Below are 19654 nucleotides of genomic sequence, written 5' to 3'. Positions count from 1 at the left end.
TACTAAACTGGAACTGTTGAATGTGTCTGTGCTGTTGGATCTTTTAGCAGCATTTTTGATGGAATTTTACATGCTATGTAATATGTAATGAGTAATATGGCTTGCTGCGAGGCACAACTATAGATTGTATTTAAAATATATTTATGTAGCCACTTCAAAATGATCCATTAGGTCCATTAAGAATTTTTGAGCGGATTGGGTTTGACATATTGGTGTTGAAACAGGATGTCACGAGCAAAAGGTGGCTCTGACTGAAACTGAAAGACCTGACATTGCCATATTCTGGTTTATCATCCTTTATGACTAAAATAATGACCATAATTTACAAAATGCAGTATTTATTTTGACTTGAAACTATTGATAGAGTTTATCAAGTCATCAGGAAAGAATTTACTGAGGTCACAGAGCAGATGAGGTGAGTGTTGCTTTCTCATAGACTTCAACAAAGGATTTCAAACACATGACCACTAAACACATAACTGTATGTGTTGTCTTTGATGTGTGATAATGTGGGGTTAAGTGAATAAGGCCCCACTCACACAGGCCTGGCAATCTCCTGGCAACGACCTGTCGGTAGGGAAAAATGTGCATTCCCAAACCTCCTTGTGGTTGATTTCATTGCTACCATATTGCTGCAGTATGTGAGTGGAAGTGAAGGACTTGATGACAAACATGGTCCAGCTACTCTCTGAGCTGTAGTGAAACTGTGAAAGTATGACACAAACCGGAACTGGAGAAGGTTCACTTTCAAAGTCAAAAGACACAACTTTTACTTTGAAGGGGATTCTCCTTTATTTCTGATTTTTCAAGTTTTACTTCCGCTGGGTTAGTAGTTAGAGAATATTTGTAGAAAAATATGAAAAACTACAGGAAACCGTGGAAATCTGCTAGCAACAAAAGCAATCACTACGAGGTTTTTGGTGCAATACTTCAACCAGTGACAGATTCAGCAGTTCTTCTTGTAACCACAGGGACTGCCCCCTATTGGCCAATAAATACAAGCACTTCCACAGTGGCTTGACTTTTCAGACTTGGAATCTACGTCCATTTTTTAAATACAGTCTGATCAGGGCCTGTGTTGGTATTACTAGGTCTGGGTAATCAAAGCCACTTAGTGCAACGCTTTGTTATCAAATCACCGTTTATTATGATGTTTATTCAGTGATTTCAGGAACCAGATTAACATATGAAATAATTTGTGGGTCTCACAGTCATCTTATGACCTGACAAAGGAGAAAAATATATTTTTGTCACAATACAAAGTCCATTTAGCATAAACAGTTTCAGCATTTTCTTACTGGTCTTGTCAGCTCTAACCTAAAAGTTTCACTCTACTGACATAAAACACTTTAAAGCTCTTTTTTTGTATCTTAAATCTCACTTTGCAAAAGGAAAACACCACACAGCATCAAGTCAGTGTATCTGTCTCTGATCATTTTTTCCTGTAATCCACCTTTTCTGAATAGGAATTGATCTTTGTCTGCAGGTCTCTCTCTGGAGTTTAACTAGCAATCCTTGATCCATGAAGCCTCAAGCTATAGCCAAAAGGAGCAAAGTGGACTTGAGCTCGGCTCCCAGAGTGATCGATCACAAGAACAAAACTGTGACGATATCAACTGCAAAATGAAACCCTGTGCTCCAAGGCCATTGTGTTGACAAATGGCGGTGTGCAGTTTTGGCAGAGCTTCAGAGCTGAGTCTTCCTTTAAAACTGAAGCCAGTGCAGATATCCATTCCACTTTATTAACCAGTAACTGAAGCGGTGGTAAGGCTGACTGCTCTCAGAAAAAGAACCATTGTGACATTTTAATTTGAAATTATGATCCCGGGTGTGCTGGGTGACAAAATTACTAATGTCAAAGTAATTAGTGAGGTTGAAAATGGACCAACAGACTTGGAAAATGAAACTAACTCGGAAAATGAAAATGGTCTTTGGAAATGAATCAATAAGACAGAGAATGCACTGACCATTAAAGGAACAAATGAGGTTAAGGCAGAGCCGATTGAAATCACAGATGAAGTCAGCACTCTGCTTTTTGAAAGTGACACAGCAGAACTGTCAGCAGGCGGCAACCCAGGGAACTGAGATAAAAACAAAAGCATTTCAGACGATATGCATAGTTTCACAGGAGGTTTATCAGTTAATGACTCGCTTCCCAGTGTCAATCTTCTTCCTCCAAATAAGCTCATTGGGATATTGATAGTTTGTTTCCATAGAAAAATTGCTTCATATTGTGTCTACAACTGTCTCTCTATTAGACATTAATCAGAAAATTATTTCCAACACCAATTTTACAAATTAATTGTCCTTACTTGTTTTTTCTTTAGACAGCAGCTTAAAAACAACAACAACGACAACAAAAGTTGACAGAAAACAGAAAAAGGCAACAATCAAATATGTGAGAAAGTCAAACCAGAGAGTATTTCACAGTTTTTGACTGATTAAACAAGTTACTAATTATCAAAACAGTCACAGTGATACTGGTAACAGGGATAAACAGTTCTGGCATTTGCTACAGACTCATTTAGTAAATACTGTTAAATCTTGTCATTCCAGATCACTACAGGAATGTGCGGGCATGCATCTCTGCCCATAAAAGTTAAAAACTTATGCCTGGTCTGCCCTTTATGTGTGGTGGCCGGGGCAATCCGGAGGTTTTTGTGTTTTACTTTACTTTCTCTCTCTCTCTCTGTTCTCAGGTGGATTTATGGGACGGCTGTTCTGGCTGGGCCCACCTGCTCTGTTTCCCAGGGTTCAGCCGTCACTTCTGTCTCTCATCCTCTCATCAGCGAGAAGCATTTAAAGACCTGCTTGTGCCTTCATTCTCCAGATTGTTGTCATTTCGATGGTGGTAATTGGCTCCCTAATGCTCAGAGCTCATTTTTGCTTTGTGCCCTGTTTCACCTTCCTCTTGTCTGTTTCCAGTGATTCCTGGTGGCTGAAGTTTCCTCTTTGTCATTCCTGCATTGCTGTGGGTATTCCTGAGTGCAACCCCGCAGGCACTTCAACCTGTGATCACAAGTTGGCTACCAGCTACCTAGGGAATACTCACCTGTAACTTAGTTGTCTGCCCCACTCTTCACTGCTCTACCCCCTCCTCCCTGGACTCTTCCAGCCAGTCAGTGTCTGCTGTCTGCTGACCAAGATAACTGGCTCCACTTCATTCTGAAATTAATATTGCCTTTGAAACACTTACCTCTAGCTGAGTCTAAGTCGTGTTTTTGTTTTGTTTTTTTCTGGCAGTGATTTCCTGCCATGTTCCTGTAATCAGACTCTTACCTGCACAATTCCCTGCTGCTATTTCCAGCATTGTTAAATTCCAAACACCTGTAAATAAAGCTTTTAAAACGGTTGCTTTTGGAGTCAACTTTTGGTAATTATAACATTATGTTTGTCCGTTTGCATCTCTCAACTGCTCCAAATATTCCTGCTACTGTACCTTTGGATTGCTCACTACCATCACCTTTCCAATTAGTCTGAAATATCCATCATCCATCATACTTTGCATTTCATTTGGGGGGAAAAGCCTGAAGGGGCATGTAGTATTACCAGCAAAGTGGTTGGTAAAGATTGAGTTGGTGTGGCCCCACTTTTCAGTGGGTGCTACTGGTAGAGGCAGACCATTTCTACAGGGCTGGCCAGGGTAAGACTATTAATGATGCTGCTGTGGTATACAAAGTGATGTCTTCATTTTTGGGTGTCCAACCTCTGTAGAGCTCATGGCCTACTCATTCATCCATTCTCTTCTGCTTACCCTGTCAGGGTCGTCGGGGGGCTGGAGCCTATCCCAGCTAACATGGGGCTAGAGGTTTATGTAATCTTAATGATTTAAAAATATTTAACATTTCTGAAAGTATTTTTTATTTGTGGCCAGTTTTTTATTGTTAAGTTTCATAAGGTAATTACTATATATATGGTTGGTTATGCTGTTAAAAAGGATGTTAACAGAAGTCAAAAGTAAATGACTCTGAAGGAATGTTGCACTGGAAAAAGTCTAATTAACTCTGATTCAGTGAATACTGTGTAGTAGTTCAGTTGGAGAACTTTTTAAATCACAAACTCACATACCCATATCTTTACCCACACCGATAACATTACATATCCTTTAGTTCCAGTATAGACATATCTTAATACTATATATAATACTTAGAATCCAAACGCAGGACTCTGCGATGAAAGCAGTACGTTTATTTACAGTGTAGTAAATAATTACACAACTACGAATCCCCATGCGCCCATTCCCGTTCCGTGTCTTCTTCACAGTGCTCGTACTCCGTGTCTTCGCACTCACTGCCCTCTCATTCTTGCACTCCTGCTGGAAAATCCACAGAGGCAGCCGTTAACACACACCTAAATAGCGACAGACTAACACTCACTGACTTTGCTGAGAACACCGACGGGTAGTCACACAACGATTCAGCGTCGAAGACAGCTCAGCCGCACTGCTTAGTAGCTCCCCCGACGAAGCTGATCAGCTGCAGGTGTGTGTCATCATCGTTGGGTGTGGCCAGCCACCTGGCCTGGCAGGGCACACTCATCAGGCCTGATGGTGCATGTAAACCAGCCTACCGTGCGCACGCACACACACACACACACACACACACCTGCAAGCAGGAAAACAGGGACTGCAGCACAACACACACACACATGCCATCAAAAATATAAACAAGTCCAAAGACTGCTCGTGAACCCTCGGTCCCTCAAACCCAGGTCCTTGACACCATCCAGCCTCTGGATTGACCAGCTGCTTCTGCAAGCCTGGCCCAATCACCCTATATCAACGGCAACACTTAGTAATCCAGATTCTGGCTATTACAGCAGCTACTAGTGGTTTGTTCCTGTTTTTGGATGTTGTTTGTTTTACCATTAAACTAGGCAAGTGGCTTTCTGGAGTGAAAAAATGCAGAATAGATACAAAGGAATAAAGAGCAGTTTCATAACTGAAAAATCTAGAGTGTAATCTAGAGTATTCTGTAGAAAGTGTAAGAAAATTGCATGAGTCTTGGATTTATTAAAAATTTAATCCATGTCTAACTCACCACAATCTAAGAAATGGTTTCCCCAAGTGCTTAGTGTAAGACAGGGGCTGGTTGTAGAAGTCAGCCTGGTCAGACATAAATCACCAGCACAGCTGCAAAATGTCTTTGGACAATAATCCTGTCTCGTTGAGAGGACATATTGCGGCCTACAATAACGAAAATGTTTCCAATTACAGCTTTCAGTGTGACAAACAATAAAAGGTGAGTGCAAAATTGGTTTCACAGTAAAATTAGAATGACAGTGAACACTTGCAAAGTAGTGATTTTAGGGTTTGAGGAAAAATTGTGACTGTCTATCTATATCTATGTTATCCAAATTTGGAAAAATGTTCTTTTTTAAGACCGCTGGAAATGACACAATGACATTTCATTACTTCAAGTTTTGCAGTTTCTATAGTTGGCCATTACTATTGACCAAAAATGGGTGGTAAGATTATCAATACATTGTGATGACATGAAAGGAGTTGCTCATTGTAAATGAGCTTTAGGCTCCACAGTGAGTCTGTGGCCAGCAGTAGTGGAGCTGGATAAACGATGTCAAGCAAAATAGATTAAGTTTGTCCAGCAAATAGTACTTTTTAAATAAACCCCATTATGCACCATTAAAAAAAAAGTCTTCACATTGGATTTATAGGACAAAATAGAGTTTGGTGTGGGTTTGCAAATTTGACTTTCAGTGATTATGAAACAAGTAAATTGAGCAAAAATCATAGTTTTTAGCTATTTTGTTTTACAGTGACATTCTTATGTGGTCTTTCAGTGCACACTTTGTTCTGCAACCAGCCTTAAAACTATGGCATGTTTAGTTCAGTTTGCATGTATTTAAGGTTGTTAGAACTTTTCCAAAACTTCACAGCAAGAAGGCCACTGCTTCAAGCCCAGATCTGTATGTAGGGGTTTGAGAATATATTCCTTCTTTAGGCTTGCTATGCTTAGCCTTAGAGATAGGATGGGGAGCTCAGACTTGCAGAGAGAGCTCGGAGCTGCTTTTTCTTCATGTTGAAAGGGGCCAGTTGGGGCATAAAATGAGGATCCCTTCAAGGCATGCCCAAACTAAGGGGGAACCAGGGGTCAACCCAGAATTTGCTGAAAGATTATATGTGTCACCTGGCCTGGAAATGCCTCTGTCAAGGCCAAAGTACGCAACTGAACTCTTAAGCAAGACCCAAGTCTGGCAGGGAAACGTTTAATTTGGGTTATTTACAAAAGTTTTTGTACAGGAATGAATGAGAACCACAGGTTCAGGTAGGTTTTAAGGTCTCTTTCTTTGGCAGTTACATGGGAACACAGTTATAGGACCACAAGTAAATAATGATAAGTGTAACTGAGTTACACTGAGTTACACTGGCTCACTCTGATGACTTGGTGTTGAGCTGCTCCTTAAATATCAGATGCTGATGAGCTCAGTGAACCATAGGTGCTAGGGAGAAGAACATCTGTAATACCCTGCTTAGTCTGCTGCTAATGGATGGAGGGATGGATAGATGGATGGATGCAGCACAGTGGTTCTCAGCCAGAGGGTTCTGGGATGGAAAGTAATGGCCGGATTGGGCCCTTCTGAGTGGCTTTTCACTGTAAAGCCAAAACACTGCAAAGCCAAACAGCAATTTAATGGAAGAACACCCACAGCACAACAAACAGAGCAGATACAGAGCTCAGTGTGTGACACAGAAACTGAATGACAGAGAGAGAGAGGAGGACAGACAGAAAGACAAAAGAAGGGCCAATGAACACAATGAGCTGTAGAGAACACCCACAGACCTAATGATTTTGGCTCTTATCACAGTTTTCAATTTTCACTGCATAAACTCTTAGCTAAACGCCCAGCAATGCAATCCCAGTGATGGATAAAGACAGATTCTCTCATAGCAGCAGAGCAATTAATGTGCTAATGAAGAGATGACTGCTGTGAGCTAACCAGTGATGTCAGACAAAAAATAAAGGCTGCATGTTGTTCCCTTTAGCTGATCAGTAGGAACAGGGTATGGGAATTTCCCAAAATAAAAAGGCTACCTATTCCCAATTAAATTTCATGGTTAAGTGTAATCATTCTGAAGGCTTAACAAGGCTTAAATACTTTGCTTAATAGGCTTAACTACTTATGATTAAAAGCTTAACAGAGTCATCAGTTTTCATGAAATGGGAGATAAATGGGCTAAATAAAAAGTGTGTTTTAAACAAAAGGGTGTTATGATTAAAACTGAAGAAATCAATATCATTATATAGGAACAGGTCAAAGGACTGTGAGTGGTTTGAAAGGACGCACTTAGTGATGAAGTCATAAAGAATTATAAGCTACCTCTGCAGTTCTTTTGGCACAATGTTTGCACTTAAAGGGCCAAAACTGAGGGTTTGGTTTTAACCAGACAAAACAGATGCGGGTTCTTAATGAAGAGTAGGTGAAGGTTGCCTCACAGCCTTCAACAAAAATTAAATTAAATTAAATTAAGTTTTACTTATTTTGCCCCAAATCACAACAACAGTTGCCTCCAGGTGCTTTAAATTGTAAGGTAAAGACACTTCAGTAATACAGAGAAAACTCAAACAATAACAAGAGCGCCTATAAGCAAGCACTCGGCAACAGTGGGAAGGGAAAACTCCCTTTTAATGGGAAGAAACCATTGGCAGAACCAGGCTCAGGTCAGGGTAGCCATCTGCCAAGACCAGTTTAGGATGAGGGGAGGGAGGCAGGATAAAAGACCGGATCCATGATTTTTACTGCTGTGTATTCCCTCTGTTCATCCTCTTTCTCAACCAAGCTGTTTTAGCTTCCTTCTGATTGGCTCCCCCTCATAAGCTGGATGTTTGCACAGCAGGTGGTGGTGTTTATACGTGTACAGCCAGAGCTGTGTGCCTTAAATGACCACGGTAGGAATATCCACCGTCTTTAACATCATCTAGACCCAAGTCTGTAAAATATCCAAGCTGGCAGATTCAAACCTGAGACTTTCTTACTGTAAGGCAGCAGTGCAAAAAAAAAAATATATATATATACATGCAAACATTTCTGTAGTGCTTTGCTTTAGTCTAGTATGGCAGGCCGCGAGTGATGTCTTTGTAAATTAGCAGCTCTGGCAACCTCTCTCATGATGTGACTCTAACTGTATCCAGCACAGTGCTTTCTGGTACAAAGTACATTAAACAGCAGCTTGCAACTCTCAGCAATTTTCACACTTTCCAAAGTGGGCTTGATTTGACCATCTAGCAGGCTGGTTGTGCTATCTAAATAATGTCATTGCACTCATGTTACTCCGAAACACCTAATGCCCAAATACTTATCCTTTTTTTTTTTTTTTAAATAACACTAGAAGTATTTTTTTTTCAATAAGAATCAGTCAGGAAAGAAACCTGAAGCTATTCTTAACATGTTCACTGCATTTAAATGGACTTAAACAATAGAGAGGGACACTTAATCCTGAGAAAAAAATCTCCATCAGCATCGTGCACCTTCTCTAAACGTACAAATTGAATACACAAGAAAGTCGAGTAGAAAAGTGTGACCTGTATGTGTAAGACAACAGCTTAACAGTGTGTAGGAGGAAACTGACTGCAGGTAAGATGAACTGAGAGTCCGGAAACATTAATACTCTCAGACTGGAGTCATTAATGAGTCATGCAACATTGATCTTGTCCCAACGATTAACTTTCAAATACAGCTGTGACTGTTCAGCTGAGAGGAGGTTTAATTTGGTTTTAAGTACAAGGCTCACTGCAACCTTATAGGATTTAACTGGAAGAAGGCGGAAATGAAAAGAAGGTGCTCCAAATGATGTATACAAATTTAAGGGAAGACACTACAGGAAGAAAGTAAAACTTTGAATTAATCAATGTCGCCATGAAGTTTTCTTCTTAAAAAAAATACTAATATTTGAATTACTTGAAATAAAATTACCTATGTAAATCTGCACTGAGTTGCTTCATGGAACAGAGGTCTGAACTTTGGATACACTGTGAAACACACAATCTGTAACATGATGCAAATATATTGCTACAATAGTCCCAACAGAACTGTGTTCTCTGTGTTTAACAGATAATATCTTTGCCATAATAAGCGCCTTTGTCATGTTAGCATGATAATATTGTTGCTATGGACAACACATAACAAAAGTCAGGCTGTTTAGTATTATATCTACAGTAATTTGGTCAAAAAGGACGACGATGATGCTGTCCTAAATGTGAGGTGATCCATATAATAACAATTTAATGAAAATGAACAGATTTATTGTGATCCATTAAATACTTGTTAATAACTGATGAAATAAAAAAAAAAACACCATTCATGAGTTAGCATAGTTATAACATAAAGGTGTTGAACATTTTAAGTATTAGTGTGCCAAAACTGACATTTATTTAAAAAACAACAACAACAACAACAATAAGTTTTTTAATACTTTCAGAAATGCAATTAATATAATTAATATGTCTCTCAGGGCACAAGTGTAACTATATGTAATGTCCGTAGTCATATTAAAAATACTAAATTTTGGGGAAAAAGTGTGTGTCCCTTTCTCGTCTACATAAAGACATTTTTTTTTCATGTTAGCACCGTTTACTTACATACACTGAGGCCTATCTCACTTATGCCCTCTGCTGAAGGGCAATCAATTTCTCTACAGTGAGATTAAAAAAATGGTGGAACAGCTTCTCAACACTAGCTCTGACTGTGCGATGATACAATAAATCATAACGTGTTCAAATATTTTTACAGGTAGAGAACTCTCATGATTGGTTCTAAGTTTGTGGGAGATGTGGGGGTTTCTTTTAAAAGTTATTATTATTATTAGACTCATATACATGTATTACTATAAACATCCTGTAAAGCACAACTCCAATGAATCAATTCTTGAACTTTTTCATGTATTTCTTATTTCCAAAAGAAGGAAGCACGGTCTTACTGTGTGAGGATGTTAATGGCCATCCTCCCGAGTATGTTGAAATAAAACAGCCTTCTTGACCTGAAAAGAGACATCTAAATGACACACACGCCGCACATCTCACTGCTTAAACAGGGCTTAAATCAAATAAAATCAGGGCAGCACTTTTGTGAATTTGCATTCTAGTTTATCCAATTTTCTACATGAGTAGCTCCCTGTGGAGAAGCTTTCATGGTGTTTAAAAGGGAGTCTCAACAGGGTGTGACGAGAACCAAAGACAGTCGACATGCGCTAAGAAATTGGGTTTCTATTCAGTCTTTTCTGTTTTTTGCAGAAGGTGGCTCACAGTATGAAATTGATCTGTAACCCACCTACAAAGCAATTTTTTAAACAGAAAAACATACAATCCAAAGATAAGTTAATAAAGAGAGAGTGCATTAAAAATATATCTGGTATTATATATTATTTAATCAATTTGTTTTCTTATTTACTGCCAGATTAAACAGATTTGGGACAACATCAAAGATACCAAAGCTTTACAAAAGCCTTTGTGTTAATCAGCCATTATGTGTTCTGAGGCCAAACTGTTATGATTACAAGCAGACATGATTTGCAATCACAGAGGACATCTGGCTAAAGCAATTAATTTCTGCTGAGGTTAACATAATAATAAACACTCCTGATTGTGGCAATTTGACTGGCCTGTCCACTGACTTCAGCACACAGCATTGATCCAAACCTAAAAATACCCATGCTGCGTTGGTTTGTGATTGATTATTTTATCAGGGGCCGCTGCTGCAGGAATGTCAGCAGAGGATGGACAGCTGACACAGTTTCAGACAATTTATACGAACAAACAGGCCCACACACACACACACACACACACACACACACCGCAAATCACAGGCAGCATGCAGGCCTGTGATTTAGCTCGCTGCAAGTGTCTAGTCAGATAATCTGCAGAGATAAGCTTGACATCAATCAAGAATCAGCATGTGTCTTAAATCTGCACATTCAGATCACCGCTGGTCTCCCTGCACACCGTGGAGCAGATAGAGCCAATCTGCCTAGTCTGGCTCTGTAAACAGAAAGCTGGCAGCTAGAGCTCTGCGGCACCAGAAAGAACCCGAAGTCTGCATTTCAAAGCAAGAGTCAGAGGTTCAGGTTTAATCACAGATTCTGATTAAAGCTTGACAATTCATCGTTCCATACGGGTCCACTGATAAATATGTAAAAAGAAACAAACGCTTTAAGCTACAACTTGTGAAAGGACTCTTCAAACACTGGCATATATGACTGTACAGTAAGATGGAAAAAGGATGTTGCATTTAAAGAAAAATAGATTTAAGTGGGTATAAAACCAGAAAAGGATGTTGTAGAGTTTGTGAGCTGATGCTGTCTCAGATCTCCCCCCACAGCTAGGCCACAAACCATACCCTGCTATCACACTAACCTATTGGATGGGTGGGAGGAAAGCAGGGCACACTCCGGACAGCTGTGTTGAAGGAAGTATTGAGAGCACTCAGGGAAAACCTACTGATGCACAGGGAGAACATGCAAACTCAACACAGAACGGTCCCAGCCTTTCCAGGAAGAAAAAGTGACTCTTATTGTAAAGTGTGAAGTGCATTCAGTGATAACCGTTGTCCTTACATTTATGCAGACTGCACAGGATGAGAGCGTTCAGAGAATCCTGGTCTGAGCCTTGATTCTCTGAGGTATAAGGTTCCTTATGGCAATCTTTGTGGAACTTACAGTAACTAAGATATTTTTGGCATGCAGCCACTCGAACTGCGTTCATCTCTTGCTCCGTTCCTTCCTTTTAATTTCTCATCTGAGAGAGCGTTGTGGTTGACATTTTGCTGATAGATGACAGCTCGCAGCAGAGCCTGGTGCCAAGGTCTCGGGCTGCTCAGATGAGTTCAGCTCTCAGTGATGAGAGGAGTTGTACTGCTGAGTGAGTCTGCACCACCCATGGATCATCTTACACTGAGGTGGAGACATGGGGAGACCTGAAGGAGTGAAGCTAGAGAGGAAAGATAATGAACTTTTTGGACAGTCTTAAGATTATTGTAATTGAATCTACTGTCTCATTTGTATCTCAAAGTAAACACACAATAATAATAAAAACACTGATTCAGTGTTTCTCATCAAATGCCTTTGTCTGTTTCCTGGAAGTCTGACCTTGCAAAGAGTTTTTTTTTTTTTTAAGTATGCGGTGTTCACATCCATGTCTAGTCTTTTACTTTATTGTCATTGCAGCTGCATTTCTATATTTACTCGCACAAATTTGGAATAAATGAAATAATGTGAAACACTATACAACCGCATGTTTTAAGACATTTTGTTTAAGGCTTCAAGTTTGTTCTGCTGCTGATTAAACCCAGGAAATCTTACTGCAACAAGGTTATAAATTAAACAACTGAGGAACATAAAAATAAAAAAAACTAAAAAACTAAATCACGAGTCGTCTTTTACACTTGGGAAGGATCTAAAGACACTGATGTTTAGAATTCAGCTGTAACACACCGAGGATGAGAATTACTGTTCCAGCCCGGGACTTTTTGCACAGCCCTCAACACTTCTCCTTCACCACTGACTCCAGTATTTCAGGAGGTGATGCTGAGTTGTTCAAAAGCCAACAGAGAGACATTAACTGTCTCACGTATGCTAGCATTGTTAATGTTGAGCATGCCTAAAACACTTCACTTGTAAAGTCCATCCATCCATCCTCATCCGCTTTATCCGAAGTCGGGTCGCGGGGGCAGCAGCCTAAGCAGAGAAGCCCAGACCTCCCTCTCCCCAGCCACCTCCTCCAGCTCATCCGGGGGAACACCAAGGCGTTCCCAGGCCAGCCGAGAGATATAATCTCTCCAGCGCGTCCTGGGTCTGCCCTGGGCCTCCTCCCGGTGGGACATGCCCGGAACACCTCACCCAGGAGGCGCCCAGGGGGCATCCTTGTCAGATGCCCGAACCACCTCAACTGGCTCCTTTCGATGCCAGTCTTGGCAGCCGGGGATCGGTCCGCCAGGGCCTCCGCTCCTGGCCGCCGCCCGACACACATTGCACCCGACCCCTATGGCGCCTCCTGCGGGTGGTGGGCCTGCGGGAGGATGGGCCCATGTCTCCTCTTCGGGCTGTGCCCGGCCGGGCCCCATGGACTAAGGCCCGGCCACCAGACGCTCGCCCTCGGGCACCCTCCCCGGGCCTGGCTCCAGGGCGGGGCCCCGGTAACCCTATCCCGGGCAGGGTAAACTGTTCCCTCGATGTTCTTTTCATACGGGTCTTCTGAATCGCTCTTTGTCTGGTCCCTCACCCAGGACCAATTTGCCATGGGAGACCCTACCAGGGGGCAAAAGCCCCCAGACAACATAGCCCCTGGGATCCCTGTGACACACAAACCCCTCCACCACGATAAGGTAGCGATTCACGGAGAGGTTCACTTGTAAAGTATCTTAGATATTTCTTAACCACCTCAACTGGCTGCTTTAGGGATAATAATTTTGCCCAATCCCAAAACCTCCGACTTTCCAGGAGCATTACAGAGGAGTTGTGGCTATAGTAAGATATCATCTCACATTCTTAGGCCTTTATGTTGGATTTCAGATCACTGGTTAACCATGTACTCTGGGGTCAAAATCATTATAGGTGGTAACCCTAACCAAACCCTGATACCTTTGTATTTTCACCCACTTCACCCATGGTGTCAGTCCATTTAATGGACAGTAATCAGCCCCATAGCGAGCCAGTAGCGGTAGTTCATGTTTTCATGTTTCAGTCTACTGTTTGACCTGTATGATGCAGAGGGGTATTCTTAATGTGATCAATTTAAGATACACAACTTTGGCTGTGACCATCTTCCTGCTGGTTAAACCTTCTGTTTACATGTGATGGCCATTAAGAGGTAAGCTGACTCAAAAAGAAAGCAAAGTGAGCCACAATACTTTGTTTTAGATTTTTGTTCAGGTTTTTTTAATTGTTAATCATGCAAAGTCAGCAGGACAGTCAAATAATAAAAAATGCCTTTTATTGACAATCACCTAAATCACAGTCATCAAACACAGAATAGCCCACATTTGTTGTATAAAGGATGTTTTTATCTGAAAATATGTACTTTTTGCTTTTCTTTTCTTTAAAGTAGAGTTTCTATTCTGCAACATTATTAAAATACCAGCACACACCAGCACCAGCACTTTTACCTGCAGCTTCAAATGCAATTTCTATTCAGATATATCTCCCAGAGGTAGTTGGATGCTTTATACACATACAGTAAACAATGTGTAAAAAGCTAAATTGCTAAGTTAATGCTCACTATAACTGTTTGAATGCCTTGCAGGAAAAGTGAAGCAATTATAAGATTTTTGAAGCCTATTAGTTGGCAAGAAGTTTAATATTCTAGGTGAAAAACCCTCTAAATCCTCCCTCTGGCAACAATTATTTTCATAAAATGTATTCAGTTAAGGGAAGAGATGCAGCTTTAAGCCTCAGGATAACTTTGGGAGCCAAACCACAGACTAATACAGTAATTCCGCAAAGTATCCGTCAAGTCAGCAACAGCAGACCTGAGAAACACCCAAATCTAATTATGCATACAAGTTAAAGATGCTGGATTACACTTGGTTTCCAAGCCATCTGTCTGTAGCATTAAACCCCACGCTAGTTACTGCAAAAACAAACAAACAACTGTAGAGGGATCAATCTGAAATCATTCCATGTGGGTGTGCAGTTGCTAAGATTCAGGGGGTGTATTGACAAGCATGTTGGTAGGTGTAATTTTCATTTGCCAGTGGATTTTACTACTCGCATTATTTCTTAAGATAAAAATAGCCACATCAATATTTATTAAAAGCATAACCTTCCCCCCCAAACATACAAACCACAAGATACAAGATTTAATATTTCTCCTCTAGCACTGGAAGTACTATCGAAGCCGATCTATCAGATGAAGTGCCTGTGGTCTTTTTTTAATGTCATACAGTGCTTGCCAAAATGTGACACCTACAGTATTCTGCACCCAGAATCACCCTTCATGTCTTTATATTTTACTATATAGACAAAATTGGAACAACAATTTATTGAAATTTTGAAACGTACATGAAAACGATCCGAACAAGCTTGAAAGTCAGCATTTGGTATGGCCATTTCAATTCTTCAACACAGCCTGAACTGTCTTAGGCAAGCTTTCTTGTAATTGCTTTAAGCAGTCTTCACAAATAGTTCTCCAGGCTTCTTGAAGTATTCCAAAGTTCTTCTTTGTTATTTTTTAGTTACATTACACTTCTTCTGTTCCCTTCTCTGCCAAGATCCTCATGTGGAGGTCCGGGCTCTGGGGAAGCTAATCCATAACTGATAGCTCTCTTCTATCTGGGTTTGCTTTTAAATGCTGAAAAATTAAGCTCTTGCCAATCAAATGATTTCCAGGCGGAATTGGAAGTTGATCACAATCTGTCGATACTTTTCTGCATTCATACTTCCATCGATTTTGAAAAAGCCACCATGAAAGAGCCTCCACTGTGTTTTACAGAAGGCTGTAGACACTCATTTTGCACCCCTCTACTGACCTCCAGATTTCAAATTTGGGTTCATCACTCCAAAAGACCAGTTCCCACTGATTCCCGTACAGTTTTTGTGCACCCTCATTTTTTTTCACAGTTTCCCCCTTTTTTTTTAGAATGACTTCTTGATGGGCACCCTTCTACTGAGACTATTTCTGATGAGGCTTCAGTGATTGATGGCTCAGCTGAAAGGCCAAATGCATCAGTCAGGTCTTTGCTGGCCTTTTCTTGTATTTTTAAAGACATGGCTTTCACATACTGTTCATCTGTTGGGGACTGTTTTAGGCATGCCACTTCTTCTTTTGTCTTACACTTGCCCAGTTTCCTCATTTATTTATTTATTTCATGCTGAGACATCCCAAGTGGGAGAACCAGATGACTCATTAATTATTGAAAAGAGAACTCAGTGTAATGGAGCCATTATACAACTTTGGCTAATAGCTCTTTCGGAATCATCTTGTTGGTTCAAAAATACACCAAATATCAGTATCAGTATCCTTATTGAAAACCCTGTATGGGTCATGCGCCAACTAAATAATACGGCATACTAGACTAACATGGAGTGTTTGATTTTTTTTTTCTTTAGTTCACCTCGTGTGAATGACAGAAAAAGTTCTGCCTGATTAAAAAAAAGATATTGGGATCATTTAATGTGATATAAAACTTTTGACATCTTCAGATATGAACTGACAGTTTTATTTTTTCTGTGACTGAAATGAAAATTGGGGGAAAAAATGAGATGTGTGAGTATTATTAAGAATTATGTCTCTGTATTGTATCTGACAATTTAAAGATTACATCTGTGCTTCCTTGTGTAAACTGGAGAGAACAGACTGCAATCATTTACAGTTCATTTAATACTTTTTTTTAAACAGAGCAAAGGCAATACATGGAAAATAACAATGAACATACAAGTGATTATACTAATTAGCAACATGACTGCTTTTTGGAATAGCATTCCACAGGTCATGAGCCTTTCCGATGTGAAGATGGGGATGGATTCATCACTCTGAAAATCTATACATAAACAGACTAAAAGATGAATTATAATGTTTGTCAATGTAAAATTATCAATAATTCTGACATTTATTCACCCAGCAACCATGCTCAAGTGAGCCCACAGTGGGCAGACGTGGGTAAGTTGTGGGGCTCTGTGGCAGGGCATACCCACACTTATCCCATGTGGGCCCCAGGTGGGTGTACCCACACAGAGCTCACAGCAGTTTTCTGTGGGAAAGCCCACAGTTGGCTTGGCCACAGAAAACCAATGCGGGTCACATAACAGTTTTGGGGTCCCAACAGGGAATTCTGTGGGCAGCCCACTGTGGGCCCATAATGGGCCCCATTGTGCTTAATGTGCACAGCCCACAGTCAGCACATGCCATGTGCTGCCCAACTGGGGCCCAGATGTGTCTAACATTTCAGGCCAGTACTGGACTCCACAGCGGGAGCACTGTGGACTGTTTCATATATAGCACTCTATGTGAGCACGCGAAGCACTTTGTACAACTTACCTCATTCACCCATTCACACTTTTACCTTTGCTTTTTCTACTGAAGTGCTTTCTATCTAACATTCAGACACATTCATACTCTGATGGATGCATTGGAGAGCAACTTGGGGTTAGTATCTTGCCCAAGGATACTTTACACGCAGCCAGGGATCAAACCTCCAACCTTCTTATTAGTAGATGACCTGCTATACCCCCTGAGCTACAGCCACCCAATGTAGGGGCATGTTTGCTCGGCATCCACAATACCATATACTGTGCGTTTTAATAGACTTTTGGGCCCAAGCTCATTTAAGGTGGAAACAGGCAAAGCGGATCCAATTAAAATCTTAGATATGGATAAAACCTCATAAAAACCTGGACAAGAGTTCTTGAATCTGTGACAGTGTAGGGAGACATCATGTTATCGGTAAAATGCACATCTGGGCAATCTGTACACTGTATGCTGGTTCTGCTGAATTATATGGCTCCATGTGGGCAGCATTTTTTGCAGTCCAATGTAAATTACATAGGACTTCTAGTCACAGAAAATTTGGAGTCTTTGGCCCTGGTTAGGCTTTTAAGACACAACTGGCCTGCCTACAGTCCAGACTTGTGGCCCACTAATAACATTGCCCACATTACTGAACAACAAATAAAACACACTAGGTCCCAAACTTTGTTTGAAATAACCATGTTTTTCAAAATTAATTAAATTATTAATAAAGCTTTAACACTGGGTACTGTATGTTGTCTCTGTACTATTTCAATCTAAATGTTCCAACTTTTGTGGAAGCGGGGTTGCAGAAGTGTCACACAGGCTGCACGTCGCTGTAGCAGCTGTCATGAGAATGAGCAATAAAGGTGTCAGGAGGTTGAAAATTACCCATGTGTTATTTTAGACTGTGCAAGTGGGATCCGGGGAGAAACACTGTCACACACCTCACCACCAGCCTTGACCATTACTGTGGCTGCCTGTGTTATTATCTGGATTTCTGTGTCAGTTTTCATTTTCATTTCACTTCCCCACCACCTTTGCAGAGAGCTAAACAAATGGTAAGTGAATCTTTTATATACAAATCTTCACTTATTTATTGCCCGAGTTAATGATTAAAAACACCATATGAAAGCAGTTCTTTCTAAAGGTTTGTGAGTCAGACAGGAGTCTTTGAGGTTGAAACATCATGAATTGAGTGTTGTTTGTTGTCCTTACATACATAGTAAACAGAATAGGAAGTGTGTAAAGAAATATAAAAAGGAGACAAAATGAGACAGCATGGTGTCTTCTCCTTTTGTAATTTATCACACTTCTTGTTTACCTTGTACAGTGACTCTATGTGGGCAAGCATGATGTCTTCTGTTGCCTATTTTAAGATGAAAAACATTTCCTGGTAGAACACAGCTTTAATAGAAAACTGCAAGCTTTTGCATTCATTAGGGTAATTAGGAAGTGCTTCTAGTATAGGCAGAGATGGATGGTTTCTTCTGCCCCCTGGTGTTTTAATTAGACAACGGCAGCTGGAGTTGGATGTTTAGTATGTGAATGCTTAACATGCTATTTCAAAACCATGGGCATTAATTTGCAACTTTTAGCATCTGCTCTTCTGGGAAAACTCTCCAGTAGACTTTCTGGCAATTTCTGTGACTTTCCAGAGTAATTACAGCTACTGTGTGGAGCTGTAATCCAGCCACAGCCTCTACCTGCTTCCATGCAGGCAGGTAGAAATTTTGTGTGTATGTATATAATTCAGTGAAACATTATACAATACTATACTAATTTACTGAAATGTGCAAACATAGATGGGAATATGGTATGTAAGGCAAAAATTTAGTTTATACAATGCTATGAGCTTGAAAGTCAATATTTGTATGACCACCTTTAATCAGCACAGCCTGAAATCTCTCAGGAAGCTTTATTTTTTCAGGAAGTTTTCTAGGCTTCTTTTGAATAACATGGATAGCATATTAACTGCTTTAGTTCTGTTGTTTGTCAAGATGATTCCAACATTCAGAGTGTTGCAGTGTTGTTTAACACATGGCTGTAGACAGTGATTGTTGTGCATCTCTCATGACTGCCTCTGTGCATACTGAATATGCTTGAACTAAAAATTTCAGACGTTGTTTCATTTCACATAACACCTTTTGCTATTGATTTTCAGTGCAGTTCTTGTAGCATACATCAGCCTTATTCCCCAGCTTCCCTTCGTTAAAAATGCCTTTCTAAAAGCCACCCTCATATCTAACGAGGCTTCGGTGAACAAGAAATGGATCAACTGAGCGGCCAAATGTATCTCTCAAGTTATGTGTCAGGCCTTTGCCTCGTTTTTAAGGAGATGACTTTCAGACATTGTTAAAAAAAAATAAATAAATAAATCATTCTCTTTAACGGTCTGGTACAAAGACTGGACTTAAAAAAAAAAAGTCAATAGCCAAAGACAAGCTTCGAAAGATCTTCAGAAAGCATGGACAACTACTGCTTAAATCTGCTTTTCAGAATTACAAGAACGTCTGGTTCCTTCCATTCTCTTCCTCCTATCCTTTTCAAAAGTTCCCAGCTACCATAGCCGTGATAGGCGGGGTACAGGTCACCAGTCTGCAGCAGGGCATGTCTGGTTCTTTGGAAACAAAATATTAAGTAGTAAGGACTGGCTTAAGACTTGCATAATGCCGTGAATGGTCATGACGAGGGAGCATGCA

The sequence above is a fragment of the Oreochromis aureus genome, linkage group 7 (assembly GCF_013358895.1).
Source record: "Oreochromis aureus strain Israel breed Guangdong linkage group 7, ZZ_aureus, whole genome shotgun sequence".
Classification (NCBI taxonomy): domain Eukaryota; kingdom Metazoa; phylum Chordata; class Actinopteri; order Cichliformes; family Cichlidae; genus Oreochromis; species Oreochromis aureus.
The sequence above is the reverse complement of the archived record's forward strand: the minus strand, read 5'-3'. Positions refer to the sequence as shown.